We start from the raw sequence: 15,447 nt of genomic DNA on the forward strand, positions 1-15,447 counted from the left end.
GGGGTGCCGAATAGTTCGGCTGTGATCTCGTCGAGATAGCTAAACGCTAGGGTAACCTAGTTCTAAGCTTCTGTTGGCTAAGATCATGGGATGATTGTAAGTCCTCGATATCTCCTCTCCTGGCCTTTATATAGGTGGCCAGGTCCTGAGAGGTTTAAATCGAGCATGAGTAGGTTTACAGTAGATTGATGTTTTACAAGAATAGAAGCTCCCGTAGACATCAGAGGCTAAGTGCTACGGCGACCTAGCTCTAGACTTCTGGTGGCTAAGGTTGCTAAGATTGATCCCGTCCCTCGGCAGCCCCTCTCCTAGCCTTTATATAGGAGGCCAGGTCCCAAGAGATCTGTCCGGGTACGACTAGGTTTACAAAAGACCTAGCTCTAAACTTTCCTTGTTCAGCTCCTCTTTGTCTTGTTCTTCAAGGAATCCTCTTCGGCACCGCCCTAGTGGCCCACCTTGTCATCGGGTATCTTCATGGGCCTCCAGTTGGGCCGCACAGGATAGGGCAATGCTGGTTACCCGAAGGGTAATGCCCACGTCAGTAGTCCCCGAGTGTCTAGCCGAAGATTTTTCGGGTAGAGACTAAAGCATGCCTCCACTGAACGTTCTTCTGCTTCGATTGCTCTTGTCCATCTTGTAACAGCTTCATCTTCTTTTATCGGGTGCGCGTCCAGCGCTCCCGATGGGAGTAGCCCCCGAGTCTAGATACGGATGCTTGCAATCCGTGTGTAGACTCAAGTTGTGCCACTCGAATGTCTTCTTCTCGCCGAAGTTTCTTGCAAGTCTTCATAGGTCATCCGATAGATGCATGTCGTGGCTTGTACTTTTCAAGTAAAGCTTGAACGCGTAAAGGATATGGAGTAACGTGCCCAGCTTTGCTGGTTAACTGCCGTTGGCAAAACAACGTTACTCTACTCAGAATCAAGTCCCCGGGCATGATCCTGGAATACAAAAAAGTTTTATCGGGTGCGCACCCAGCGCTCCCGATGGGAGTAGTCCCCGAGTCTGGGCGCGGACGCTTGTGACCGGGTGCAGACTCGAGCTGAGGACACCGCTCTTTTGTTTAATTACTTCTTCACGCCTTTCTTCCTAAAAAAGCTTTCGAGTCTTCTTTTATCGGGTGCGCATCCAACGCTCCCGATGGGAGTAGCCCCCGAGTCTAGGCGCAGATGCTTGCATTCTGTGCGTAGACTCAAGTTGACTACTCGACAGTCTCATTCCTTCGATTCCTCAACCAAGCTTTTACAACGTCATTGATGACGTAATCACTGCCATGGTTTGACTGACAAGACGCGACCTGACGGGCCCATCCTAGTTCTGCACGGGCAGTTTTAGGAGATGACTAGTGCATGCGCATTAACCGAGGTGCCTCCTCGATTTCGGCACGTCGTGGGAATAATGGGCCGCCGGTTCCGCTCTCTACAGAGTGACACGTGTACGACCAGATCCCATCCACTTCCCACGATGGCTTTAGGGTCATGGCCACGATCTTCCAGCGGTATTACGGTATAAATAGAGGGCCTTCATTATTTTTTACTTTTCACGCCTCTGTACTGCTCATCTTCTTCCTAGCCTTCCTCTTTCACCTCTGTTCCTTTCCTCGAAAGCTCCGGGCGCCATGGGCAAAAGGAAGAGCACCAGCACCTCGGGCGCGACCAAGGTCAGCCGTGATTGGGGCGCCTCCACCATCACCAATCGCGAGGTGAGCAAGCTGTCGTCATGGTGAACAGACAGATGTCATAGGATGGCTTAAGTTGGGGCCGAATGGGCGCTAGAGGATTCGGGGGAGGGTTTTTGGATTAGATTGGATGAACTTCCGGGTGCTTTCCTCAAGAACTTGGCCCAGGCCAGAGGTAGAAGAAGAGAGACACAAGGAAGAACTCTGCTCTAGATCTTTCTCTTCATTGATCTCAACAGGTTACAGGTTTCTGGATACAAGATAGCTTATGAACTGTACGTACCCACGATGGGGGTGTGCCCCCTCTCCTTATATAGGGGAGAGGGTGGCTTACAGGGGAAGAAACCCTAATGGCATCTTTGAACAGACAAACTACTTTACAAAGCTACTTTAATCATAGATGACGCCGGTATCTTCTTTAATCAGCGAGGCTAACGTCCTCCGGTTGCTTTTGGCGTCACCTTCTTCTTTGGCGTCAGGGCTTCGTTTAAAGCTACTTTGCTTAGGTCACCCTTGTCCTCTAGCTCTTGAGAGAATCTTTGAGCAGTCCTGCCGACGTGCTACAGTGCACTTCTTACCGGCAGTCCGGTGTCTTCTTAGCCCATACCGGTATGCCTCTCTTTGGGGATACCGGTATAGATTTACTTAGCCAAACGTTTAACTTTGCTCTCCGGAATAAATATCAAACCGGTATCTTGATGGCTCAAACCATCCGGTTTGGCATGCCTTTGGCATACCGGGGGTCATCCCCCCAACATTAGTCCCCGAAGCTGGTATAGTCCGGTGGATTTTATCCGACGGACCATGCCAGTTTCCTATATTACAAGGTACCGGTTTAGTCATTCCGGCACCCTGCTCAGCTCTTCCGGCGTTTTTGCCTTAGCTTATTTCTGTTACCTTCCGGATTCTTCCGGTATCTTATGACATTAAACTCCTCCTCGGCGAAGTCGAGAATTTCTCGGGTACAGTGCATGTCAGAGACATGCACACTGTATCTGACGCGCCAGTGCCAGGGGTCACTTCCCTTCGGCTTCTGCGCCCGCATTTATGGCGCCGCACCGGATCCCCGCTGCCGTTCCGGATCCGTGCGGCCTCCCTGTGGCATTTTATTTTCCGCGCGTGTATCATCGCGCCACGTGGCGGCCCACGAACTGAACCGCCGCGGCCCAGCGGTTGCCAGCCCACTATCTCTCCTTCCTATATAAGGGGAAGCGGTTCCTTCTTCCTCCTTTTCTCCGCATTCGCCACTTCCTCGCGCACTTAGAGCTCTCAGCCCTCCTGCGCCCTTGCTGCCGCCGTTCGTCGCCAGAGCTCCGCCGCCTGGTGAACTTTCACCGCGACTCCGCCAAGCTTCTTCAAGCCTCGCCGCGCAGCGATTCACCGCTGCACGTCTGCTGCCTCCGCACCGTGCGGTCTCCGGCGACTTCTTCTCCTCTTCCTCGCCGGACCTCGTCGGCGACTGCAGGTCCGCTGCTTCTCCGGCGACCATCTTCAGCGTTTCGCGCCGCCCCAGGTTAGCTTCAATGCTTCCTCGCCCTCTTCTCTCTCGTCTTCCAGATCTTGGGCCGGTAGCGTATTTACCCTTTCTTTTCTTTTGCTTTTTCTCTTACTCGTAGATCTTCGCGCAAGGGTAGATCTTGGGAAATCAGTTTTTCGGGTAGAGTCCGGCGTCCCGTAGACCCGTATGTCTAGCGAAGATCATCCTTCCGAATCCTCCTCCAGTAGCCACCAGAGCGAAGCTTCCGACGGGCTCTCAGCTGATCTTGCCCGGATGGAGACCGGTACCGGAAAAGGTCAAGAGGTCGGCAGCTCTAGCCAAGCATCCGGAGTAGATCTATCCGGTGTCACGCGTGGGGCCTGGAAGGGCTCCGACGTGACACAACATGAAATCGACTGGTTGTACCGGTCTAGAAGGATACCGGAAGGAGTATCCTGCCGGCTTCCACGCGACGAGATCGAACCGGTACTGGAACCCGGTGAGTTTGTCGTTTTTCTTGCTCACTTCGAGCGCGGCTTCGGCCTTCCTGCCTCTGATTTCTTTCGCCGTTTTCTGGATTTCTACCAACTCCAGCCTCACCACCTTCCTGGCAATGCCATCTTCTATCTCTCTTGCTACGTTTCTTTTCTCGCTTCATCGGCCTCCGTCCCACTCGTGAGACTTTCGCTCGCTTCTTTTCTCTTCGGATTAATTCCGTTCAGGGCAAGGACATTCCTAAGCCCAAACCCCCCGTTCAATGCGGGTCTTGTATCATCGGCTCCCGTCAAGGGAGCCCCTTTTTTAAATTCTCCGGTCTTGAGTCATGCCGGGCATGGCAACATACCTTTTTCTACATGAAGAACACCGGCGCCCCAGATCTCATCAATCTTCCGGCTTTCAATCCGGGAGTGCCTACGAAGGTCAACTGGAGCTTCTATCCTGGGACCAACCATATAGAGACGAACCGGATTGTACGCTTCATGGAGAAGCTGATGAAGGAGACAGATATCTGCTCTGACGATATCATCCGCACCTTCATCTCACGCCGGGTGCTTCCCCTCAAGCGTCGGGCGCATAAAATAAGCGAGATGTACGGCCCTGGCGATCCTACCAAGATCACCGGCCTCCCTCTAAGCAAAGGGGATGTAGTTTTTAAGGCTAGGCAGATCTGCCAGACTGCCATGCCGATGGACTGGGAGTGGGGCTTCCTGCCTCTCAGCTCCACCAACCCTCCAACTGAAGAAGTAAGAGATTATGCAATCCGGGTTGTTTTCCGGTAGCTTTTCGATGTAAGACTAACTGTCCTTCTACTCTTTTTCAGGCAAAGCAGCGCTTCCCTCGCATCGCAGCGGAGCAGCAAGGCCCTTGCCGGAAACGGCCTCTGGACACGGTCGACCCGGATCCTTATATCCATTGGACCGAGCTCAAGATGGGCCGCACCCACACCCCACGCCCCGGTAAGTTCTCATCCGAAACTTCCGGTTCTGGCGATGATGTTAGCATTCTTGAGGTATTTTGTTTTTTCAGCTCCTCATATGTTTCCTTGTTGCAGATGTTTCCTCAGCCAGCGCCAACCCACAGGTTGTGGAGCGCGCTGTGCCGCTTCAGGCCGAGGTCGGCGATGAATTCCTGGAGAGACTCATCTCTCAGGACAAGAAGAAGAAGAGGCCGGCATCTGAAGCCAGCCCCAGCGAGGCTCCTCCCGCCAAGCGCCCCCGGACAGAAGTTGTCGGCGGGAAGACGGTCTCCACGAAACGGTACAAGAAGCGGGAGATGCCGGTCTCTTCCGGGTAAGTTTTTGTTTCTCTATTTGCCTCGTTTTGCAAAGTTTTCCCTTCCGGTTGCTTTTCTGAGTCTTTGTTCTTTCTATCTTTTTCAGCCCTGCGCTCAAGCTCTCCAAGAGCACCGAGGGAACCGCAAGGACCTCGCCTTCTCCTCAACCAAGTGCGGGGTGCGCGGCCCCTATATCTCCAGATCACCGCGCGGAGGAGGACCACGTCTCCCCTCCAGAAACAGAAGACATCGGCGCCAGCAACATCGGCGCCAACACCGAAGATGCCGGGGGGATGGAGCCTTTAGTTCCTACCACCCCGAAGAAAAAGAAGAAGAAGGACACTAGCTCCTCTCCTTCCAAGACCCTGCCGGAGCCTTCTGCTCCGGCAACTTCTACTCTGGCAAAGGACGCCACAGAAGCTCCTGCGCCACCCAAAGCCACGCCGCCGCCAAGCAAAGGACGCAGCGCGGCTGAGCTCATGCCGCCTCCACGCCAAGGATCCGCGGCTTCGGGGGGCATCAGGTTCTCCAAGCCCCAAGGTGCCGCGGTGACCTCCGCGACCAGCTCCAGCCCGCAGTCCCTGGCGCTGCACGCCGGTCGCGCCGCCATCGTGGTTGGGGAAACGGCTCCAGCCCCGCTGGGCCGGATTACCGAGCTTACGCGCGGAGGCAACGAGCTGGGGCACCTTCTCGATTACGCTGAAAAGTGGAATCGGGCGGATGAGTCCCCAGCGACGCGTGGCTTGGGGAAGGACAAGCTGCCGCTGGTCGACCCTTCCGGCCCCCGGAGCACCGGACAGCATTTTAGCCGGTTGCTGCGCGCTGTGAAGGAGCTCGATAATGCGTGGCACAATGCCAATAACAACATTGTGGTAAGTTGAATCAAACTTTCTGCAATTTTTCATCTCATGCCGGTTTCATTCCTTAAAGATTATGTATATCTTCCCAGTCCCCGAGTTTCGGGTTAAGAGCGCAGCTCTGAGCGCGAAACTTTCTCACAAATTCTCAAAACCGGCATCTTACTCGTAGTCATTTTCCTTTGAACAGAGCACGGCGGACGCCCGGAAGCGCCTCTTTGAGGAGCTACTGTGGGAGCACCGGGATCTTTCTGAGGCGCACAGCAAGTGCCAAGGTGAGTTTCCGTGCTCCCGGCATCTTCATTCACAAGCATAGACATAATAGCATCAATCTTATCACTCAAGGAAGAGGTTTCTTCGACAGAATTTACCTTCTTACCTTGTGGAGCTCTTTCCGTGTGCCATTCAGAGTAATTAATCATCATATTATCAAGAAGCTTTGTTGCTTCACCAAGAGTGATGGACATAAAGGTACCTCCAAGCAGCTGAATCCAATAGGTTCCGTGAAGAAAAATTTAGTCCTGCATAAAAGGTTTGGATGATCATCCAAGTAGTCAGTCCATGGGTTGGGCAATTTTTAACTAAAGATTTCATTCTTTCCCAAGCTTGTGCAACATGCTCATTATCCAATTGTTTAAAATTCATTATGCTACTTCTCAAAGATATAATTTTAGCAGGGGGATAATATCTACCAATAAAAGCATCCTTGCATTTAGTCCATGAATCAATACTATTCTTAGGCGTGAGATAGCAACCAATCTTTAGCTCTTCCTCTTAATGAGAAAGGGAACAATTTTAATTTTATAATGTCACCATCTACATCTTTATACTTTTGCATTTCACACAATTCAACAAAATTATTGAGATGGGCAGCAGCATCATCGGAACTAACACCAGAAAATTGCTCTCTCATAACAAGATTCAGTAAAGCAGGTTTAATTTCAAAGAATTCTGCTGTAGTAGCAGGTGGAGCAATAGGTGTGCATAAGAAATCATTATTATTTGTGGTTGTGAAGTCACACAACTTAGTATTTTCAGGAGTGGCCATTTTAGCAGTAGTAAATAAAGCAAACTAGATAAAGTAAATGCAAGTAACTAATTTTTTTGTGTTTTTGATATAGAGAACAAGATAGTAAATAAAGTAAAACTAGCAACTAATTTTTTTGTGTTTTGATATAAGTGCAGCAAACAAAGTAGTAAATAAAATAAAGCAAGACAAAAACAAAGTAAAGAGATTGGATTGTGGAGACTCCCCTTGCAGCGTGTCTTGATCTCCCGGCAACGGCGCCAGAAAAAGAGCTTGATGGCGTGTAACACACACGTTCGTTGGGAACCCCAAGAGGAAGGTATGTTGCACACAGTAGCAAGTTTTCCCTCGTAAAGAAACCAAGGTTTATCGAACCAGGAGGAGCCAAGAAGCACGTTGAAGGTTGATGGCGGCGGGATGTAGTGCGGCGCAACACCAGGGATTCCGGCGCCAACGTGGAACCCGCACAACACAACCAAAGTACTTTGCCCCAACGAAACAAGTGAGGTTGTCAATCTCACCGGCTTGCTGTAACAAAGGATTAGATGTATAGTGTGGATGATGATTGTTTGCGAGAAAACAAGTAGAACAAGTATTGCAAGTAGATTGTATTCAATGTAAAAGAATGGACCGGGGTCCACAGCTCACTAGAGGTGTCTCTCCCATAAGATAAATAGCATGTTGGGTGAACAAATTACAGTCGGGCAATTGACAAATAGAGAGGGCATGACCATGCACATACATGATATGATGAGTATTGTGAGATTTAATTGGGCATTACGACAAAGTACATAGACCGCTATCCAAGCATGCATCTATGCCTAAAAAGTCCACCTTCAAAGTTATCATCCGAACCCCTTCCAGTATTAAGTTGTAAACAACGTGACAATTGCATTAAGTATGGTGCGTAATGTAATCAATAACTACATCCTTGGACATAGCATCAATGTTTTATCCCTAGTGGCAACAAGACATCCACAACCTTAGAACTTTCCATCACCGTCCCGCATTTAATGGAGGCATGAACCCACTATCGAGCATAAATACTCCCTCTTGGAGTTAAGAGTAAAAACTTGGCCGGAGCCTCTACTAATAACGGAGAGCATGCAAGATCATAAACAACACAAAGGTAATAGATTGATAATCAACATAACATAGTATTCTCTATCCATCGGATCCCGACAAACACAACATATAGCATTACAGATAGATGATCTTGATCATGTTAGGCAGCTCACAAGATCCGACAATGAAGCACATGAGGAGAAGACAACCATCTAGCTACTGCTATGGACCCATAGTCCAGGGGTGAACTACTCACTCATCACTCCGGAGGCGACCATGGCGGTGAAGAGTCCTCCGGGAGATGATTCCCCTCTCCGGCAGGGTGCCGGAGGCGATCTCCCGTAATCCCCCGAGATGGGATTGGCGGCGGCGGCGTCTCGGTAAGGTTTTCCGTATCGTGGCTCTCGGCATCGGGGGTTTCGCGACGAAGACTTTGAGTAGGCGGAAGGGCAACGCGGGGGCCACACGAGGGCCCCACACGCCAGGGCCGCGCGGCCAAGGGCCGAGCCGCGCCGCCCTGTTGTGTCGGCGCCTCGTGGCCCCACTTCCTTTCCCCTTGGTCTTCCGGAAGCTTCGTGCAAAAATAGGACCCCGGGCGTTGATTTCGTCCAATTCCGAGAATATTTCCTTACTAGGATTTCTGAAACCAAAAACAGCAGTAAAACAAGAATCGGCTCTTCGGCATCTCGTTAATAGGTTAGTGCCGAAAAATGCATAAATACGACATATAATGTGTATAAAACATGTAGATATCATCAATAATGTGGCATGGAACATAAGAAATTATCGATACGTCGGAGACGTATCAGCATCCCCAAGCTTAGTTCTGCTCGTCCCGAGCAGGTAAACGATAACAAAGATAATTTCTGGAGTGACATGCCATCATAACCTTGATCATACTATTGTAAGCATATGTAATGAATGCAGCGATCAAAACAATGGTAATGACATGAGTAAACAAATGAATCATAAAGCAAAGACTTTTCATGAATAGTACTTCAAGACAAGCATCAATAAGTCTTGCATAAGAGTTAACTCATAAAGCAATAAATCAAAGTAAAGGTATTGAAGCAACACAAAGGAAAATTAAGTTTCAGCGGTTGCTTTCAACTTATAACATGTATATCTCATGGATAATTGTCAACATAGAGTAATATAACAAGTGCAATATGCAAGTATGTAGGAATCAATGCACAGTTCACACAAGTGTTTGCTTCTTGAGGTGAAGAGAAATAGGTGAACTGACTCAACATAAAAGTAAAAGAAGGGTTCTTCAAAGAGGAAAGCATCGATTGCTATATTTGTGCTAGAGCTTTGGTTTTGAAAACATGAACAATTTTGTCAACGGTAGTAATAAAGCATATGTATCATGTAAATTATATCTTACAAGTTGCAAGCCTCATGCATAGTATACTAACTAGCTGAATGTCCGTGCGTTGCCACGAGACATTCCCAAATAGGTCAACCTTTTAAACTGCATGTTGAATCCATCTGTAAATAGATATGTTTTAACTAAATTTAACATATCCCACCAAAAATTTAACATATCCCACCAAAAATTTCGTTATTTTGCATATATATGCAAAATTGTACAACAAATTACACTGAAAAAATTAGTTTCCCTTTGTATGCGCAATTATCTCTACACCGCTGATAAACCCATTAGTTTAACAACATGCAGCAGCACCACTGAAAACGCTCGCCAGCACCGAATTTTTGATATCTCTAAACTTTTCTCTCGATGAACTTATTTTTTTTCTTAGATGTTATATCTCAGGATTGTAGACCAGACTCTCAAAGAACGTGATAGTGCTGAGATCCTTTTTTTAGGGTTACGTTTTCTTCTTTCCACAACATGTACTCAATTTGATAAGTGTTTTCATAATGCAACTTATTGAAATCTCAAAATAGTAGAAGACGTTTGGTCATTCATTTACACCTCATCTGAACCAAAGCTAATATGAATACACAGGCTATCACAAATGTTTTACATATCCCGTATGCATGCCAAGCATGCACAAAAGCATACGTTCTTGGCAGGACAACATTGCGTGCGTGCGGACGGTGCCGTGCCAAACATCCCTTCTCGCCCACACGCTAGAGCACTCATGCACACTTTGTGGAGCTTCTCGTGAACACTCGACTGCAATCACTGCATTGGTTTGCACCGGCTAAGTCGCGAGAGAAAATTCGCCCCGGAGCAGTGCTATCTCGCTGTCTTCATTCCGTGAATCGTTGCTTTGTTGCAGCATCACGGGAAGAGCACTCAGCGAGGGAGTATGTGGTGGCCAGATTCGACCGCGGCGCGAATTTGCCATCATGATCCGGCCAAATCCATCCGAGGCACGGGTACCTGGCCGGCGTCGAGTACCAGTGTTTCTTCTGCCGGCGGGGGGTCGCAGTATAGTAGTGGCGGCCAAATACACGCGAACATCGTCAGTTGGGCTCGCCGTTTAGCAGGAGGCGCGTGGCCGGAACGGCGGGCGTCGCTGGGAGGAAACATGGGATCGTGTTCGGCAACAACTGACGTGATTTTTTTGACCGAGCTAAATGGACTTTTTGGCAATAACTGGGCCGATCCCTGATTGGGTTGTATTTGGCCTTTAGCGATCTCGGTAGACTCGACTCGATCGCGCGAGCCTGGAGGTCGCGAGCAACGTACCACGGTCGTATTTAGATTTAATAGTAAAGATAGTGCCCGCACCTTGTCCTAATTAGCTTGGATCACCAGGATTATCATTGCAATACACATGTTTTAACCAAGTGTCACAAAGGGGTACCTCTATGCCGCCTGTACAAAGGTCTAAGGAGAAAGCTCGCATTTGGATTTCTCGCTTTTGATTATTCTCAACTTAGACATCCATACCGGGACAACATAGACAACAGATAATGGACTCCTCTTTTATGCATAAGCATGTAGCAACAATTAATGTTCTCATATGAGATTGAGGATATATGTCCAAAACTGAAACTTCCACCATGATTCATGGCTTTAGTTAGCGGCCCAATGTTCTTCTCTAACAATATGCATTCTCTAACCATTTAAATGAGTGGTAAATCTTCCTTACTTCAGACAAGACGGACATGCATAGCAACTCACATGATATTCAACAAAGAGTTGATGGCGTCCCCAGAAACATGGTTATCGCACAACAAGCAACTTAATAAGAGATAAAGTGCATAAGTACATATTCAATACCACAATAGTTTTTAAGGCTATTTTGTCCCATGAGCTATATATTGCAAAGGCGAATGATGGAAATTTTAAAGATAGCACTCAAGCAATTTACTTTGGAATGGCGGAGAAATACCATGTAGTAGGTAGGTATGGTGGACACAAATGGCATAGTGGTTGGCTCAAGGATTTTGGATGCATGAGAAGTATTCCCTCTCGATACAAGGTTTAGGCTAGCAAGGTTATTTGAAACAAACACAAGGATGAACCGGTGCAGCAAAACTCACATAAAAGACATATTGTAAACATTATAAGACTCTACACCGTCTTCCTTGTTGTTCAAAACTCAATACTAGAAATTATCTAGACTTTAGAGAGAACAAATATGCAAACCAAATTTTAGCAAGCTCTATGTGTTTCTTCATTAATAGGTGCAAAGTATATGATGCAAGAGCCTAAACATGAGCACAACAATTGCCAAGTATCAAATTATTCAAGACATTTTAGAATTACTACATGTAGCATTTCCCGATTCCAACCATATAACAATTTAACGAAGAAGATTCAACCTTCGCCATGAATACTATGAGTAAAGCCTAAGGACATATTTGTCCATATGCAACAGCGGAGCGTGTCTCTCTCCCACACAATGAATGCTAGGATCCATTTATTCAAACAAAAACAAAAACAAAAACAAACCGACGCTCCAAGCAAAGTACATAAGATGTGATGGAATAAAAATATAGTTTCAGGGGAGGAACCTAATAATGTTGTCGATGAAGAAGGGGATGCCTTGGGCATCCCCAAGCTTAGACGCTTGAGTCTTCTTAGAATATGCAGGGGTGAACTACCGGGGCATCCCCAAGCTTAGAGCTTTCACTCTCCTTGATCATATTGCATCATTTCCCTCTCTTGATCCTTGAAAACTTCCTCCACACCAAACTCGAAACAACTCATTAGAGGGTTAGTGCATAATAAAAATTTATATGTTCAGAGGTGACATAATCATTCTTAACACTTCTGGACATTGCATAAAGCTACCGGACATTAATGGATCAAAGAAATTCATCCAACATAGCAAAAGAGGCAATGCGAAATAAAAGGCAGAATCTGTCAAAACAGAACAGTTCGTAAAGACGAATTTTAAAATGGCACCATACTTGCTCAAATGAAAATGCCCAAATTGAATGAAAGTTGCGAACATATCCGAGGATCACGCACGTAAATTGGCATATTTTTCTGAGCTACCTACAGAGAGGCAGGTCGAAATTCGTGACAGCAAAGAAATCTGTTACTGCGCAGTAATCCAAATCTAGTATGAACCTTACTATCAAAGACTTTACTTGGCACAACAATGCACAAAACTAAGATAAGGAGAGGTTGCTACAGTAGTAAACAACTTCCAAGACTCAAATATAAAACAAAATACTGTAGTAAAAACATGGGTTGTCTCCCATAAGCGCTTTTTTAACGCCTTTCGGCTAGGCGCGTAAAGTGTGTATCAAGTATTATCAAGAGACGAAGTATCAACATCATAACTTGTTCTAATAATAGAATCAAAAGGTAACTTCATTCTCTTTCTAGGGAAGTGTTCCATACCTTTCTTGAGAGGAAATTGATATTTAATATTACCTTCCTTCATATCAATGATAGCACCAGCAGTTCAAGAAAAGGTCTTCCCAATATAATGGGGCAAGATGCATTGCATTCAATATCCAAGACAACAAAATCAACGGGGACAAGGTTATTGTTAACGGTAATGCGAACATTATCAACTCTCCCCAAAGGTTTCTTTATAGCATTATCAACAAGATTAACATCCAAATAACAATTTTTCAATGGTGGCAAGTCAAGCATATCATAAATTTTCTTAGGCATAACGGAAATACTTGCACCAAGATCACATAAAGCATTACAAACAAAGTCATTGACCTTCATCTTAATGATGGGCTCCCAACCATCTTCTAACTTTCTAGGAATAGAAGCTTCACGTTCTAATTTCTCTTCTCTAGCTTTTATGAGAGCATTTGTAATGTGTTTTGTGAAAGCCAAGCTTATAGCACTAGCATTAGGACTCTTAGCAAGTTTTTGCAAGAACTTTATAACTTCAGAGATGTGGCAATCATCAAAATCCAAACCATTATAATCTAAAGCAATGGGATCATCATCCCCAATGTTGGAAAAAAATTCAGCAGTTTTATCACAGGCAGTTTCAGCAGTTTTAGCAGCTTTTTGCAGTTTTGTAGGCTTTGCATTAGGAGTAGAAACATTGCCAACACCAATTATTTTACCATTGATAGTAGGAGGTGCAGCAACATGTGAATCATTAACATTACTAGTGGTGGTAATAGTCCAAACTTTAGCTACATTATTCTCTTTAACTAGTTTTTCTTTTTCTTCTCTTTCCCACCTAGCATGCAATTCGGCCATTAATCTTATATTCTCATTAATTCTAACTTGGATGGCATTTGCTGTAGTAATAATTTTATTTTCAATATCCTTATTAGGCATAACTTTCGATTTCAAAAGATCAACATCAGAGGCAAGACTATCAACCTTAGAAGCAAGAATATCAATTTTATTGAGCTTTTCCTCAACATGATTTGTTAAAAGCAGTTTGTGTACTAATAAATTCTTTAAGCATAGCTTCAAGACCAGGGGGTACACTCCTATTATTGTTGTAAGAATTCCCATAAGAATTACCATAACCGTTACCATTATTATAAGGATATGGCCTATAGTTATTACTAGAATTGTTCCGATAAGCATTGTTGTTGAAATTATTATTTTTAATGTAGTTTACATCAACATGTTCTTCTTGGCCAACCAATGAAGCTAACGGAACATTATTAGGATCAACAATAGTCCTATCATTCACAAGCATAGACATAATAGCATCAATCTTATCACTCAAGGAAGAGGTTTCTTCGACAGAATTTACCTTCTTACCTTGTGGAGCTCTTTCCGTGTGCCATTCAGAGTAATTGATCATCATATTATCAAGAAGCTTTGTTGCTTCACCAAGAGTGATGGACATAAAGGTACCTCCAGCAGCTGAATCCAATAGGTTCCGTGAAGAAAAATTCAGTCCTGCATAAAAGGTTTGGATGATCATCCAAGTAGTCGATCCATGGGTTGGGCAATTTTTAACCAAAGATTTCATTCTTTCCCAAGCTTGTGCAACATGCTCATTATCCAATTGTTTAAAATTCATTATGCTACTTCTCAAAGATATAATTTTAGCAGGGGATAATATCTACCAATAAAAGCATCCTTGCATTTAGTCCATGAATCAATACTATTCTTAGGCAGAGATAGCAACCAATCTTTAGCTCTTCCTCTTAATGAGAAAGGGAACAATTTTAATTTTATAATGTCACCATCTACATCTTTATACTTTTGCATTTCACACAATTCAACAAAATTATTGAGATGGGCAGCAGCATCATCAGAACTAACACCAGAAAATTGCTCTCTCATAACAAGATTCAGTAAAGCAGGTTTAATTTCAAAGAATTCTGCTGTAGTAGCAGGTGGAGCAATAGGTGTGCATAAGAAATCATTATTATTTGTGGTTGTGAAGTCACACAACTTAGTATTTTCAGGAGTGGCCATTTTAGCAGTAGTAAATAAAGCAAACTAGATAAAGTAAATGCAAGTAACTAATTTTTTTGTGTTTTTGATATAGAGAACAAGATAGTAAATAAAGTAAAACTAGCAACTAATTTTTTTGTGTTTTGATATAAGTGCAGCAAACAAAGTAGTAAATACAATAAAGCAAGCCAAAACAAAGTAAAGAGATTCGATTGTGGAGACTCCCCTTGCAGCGTGTCTTGATCTCCCCGGCAACGGCGCCAGAAAAAGAGCTTGATGGCGTGTAACACACACGTTCGTTGGGAACCCCAAGAGGAAGGTATGTTGCACACAGTAGCAAGTTTTCCCTCGTAAAGAAACCAAGGTTTATCGAACCGGGAGGAGCCAAGAAGCACGTTGAAGGTTGATGGCGGCGGGATGTAGTGCGGTGCAACACCGGGGATTCGGCGCCAACGTGGAACCCGCACAACACAACCAAAGTACTTTGCCCCAACGAAACAGGTGAGGTTGTCAATCTCACCGGCTTGCTGTAACAAAGGATTAGATGTATAGTGTGGATGATGATTGTTTGCGAAAAACAAGTAGAACAAGTATTGCAGTAGATTGTATTCAATGTAAAAGAATGGACCGGGGTCCACAGTTCACTAGAGGTGTCTCTCCCATAAGATAAATAGCATGTTGGGTGAACAAATTACAGTCGGGCAATTGACAAATAGAGAGGGCATGACCATGCACATACATGATATGATGAGTATTGTGAGATTTAATTGGGCATTACGACAAAGTACATAGACCGCTATC

Source organism: Lolium rigidum, chromosome 1, assembly GCF_022539505.1.
Source record: "Lolium rigidum isolate FL_2022 chromosome 1, APGP_CSIRO_Lrig_0.1, whole genome shotgun sequence".
NCBI lineage: Eukaryota > Viridiplantae > Streptophyta > Magnoliopsida > Poales > Poaceae > Lolium > Lolium rigidum.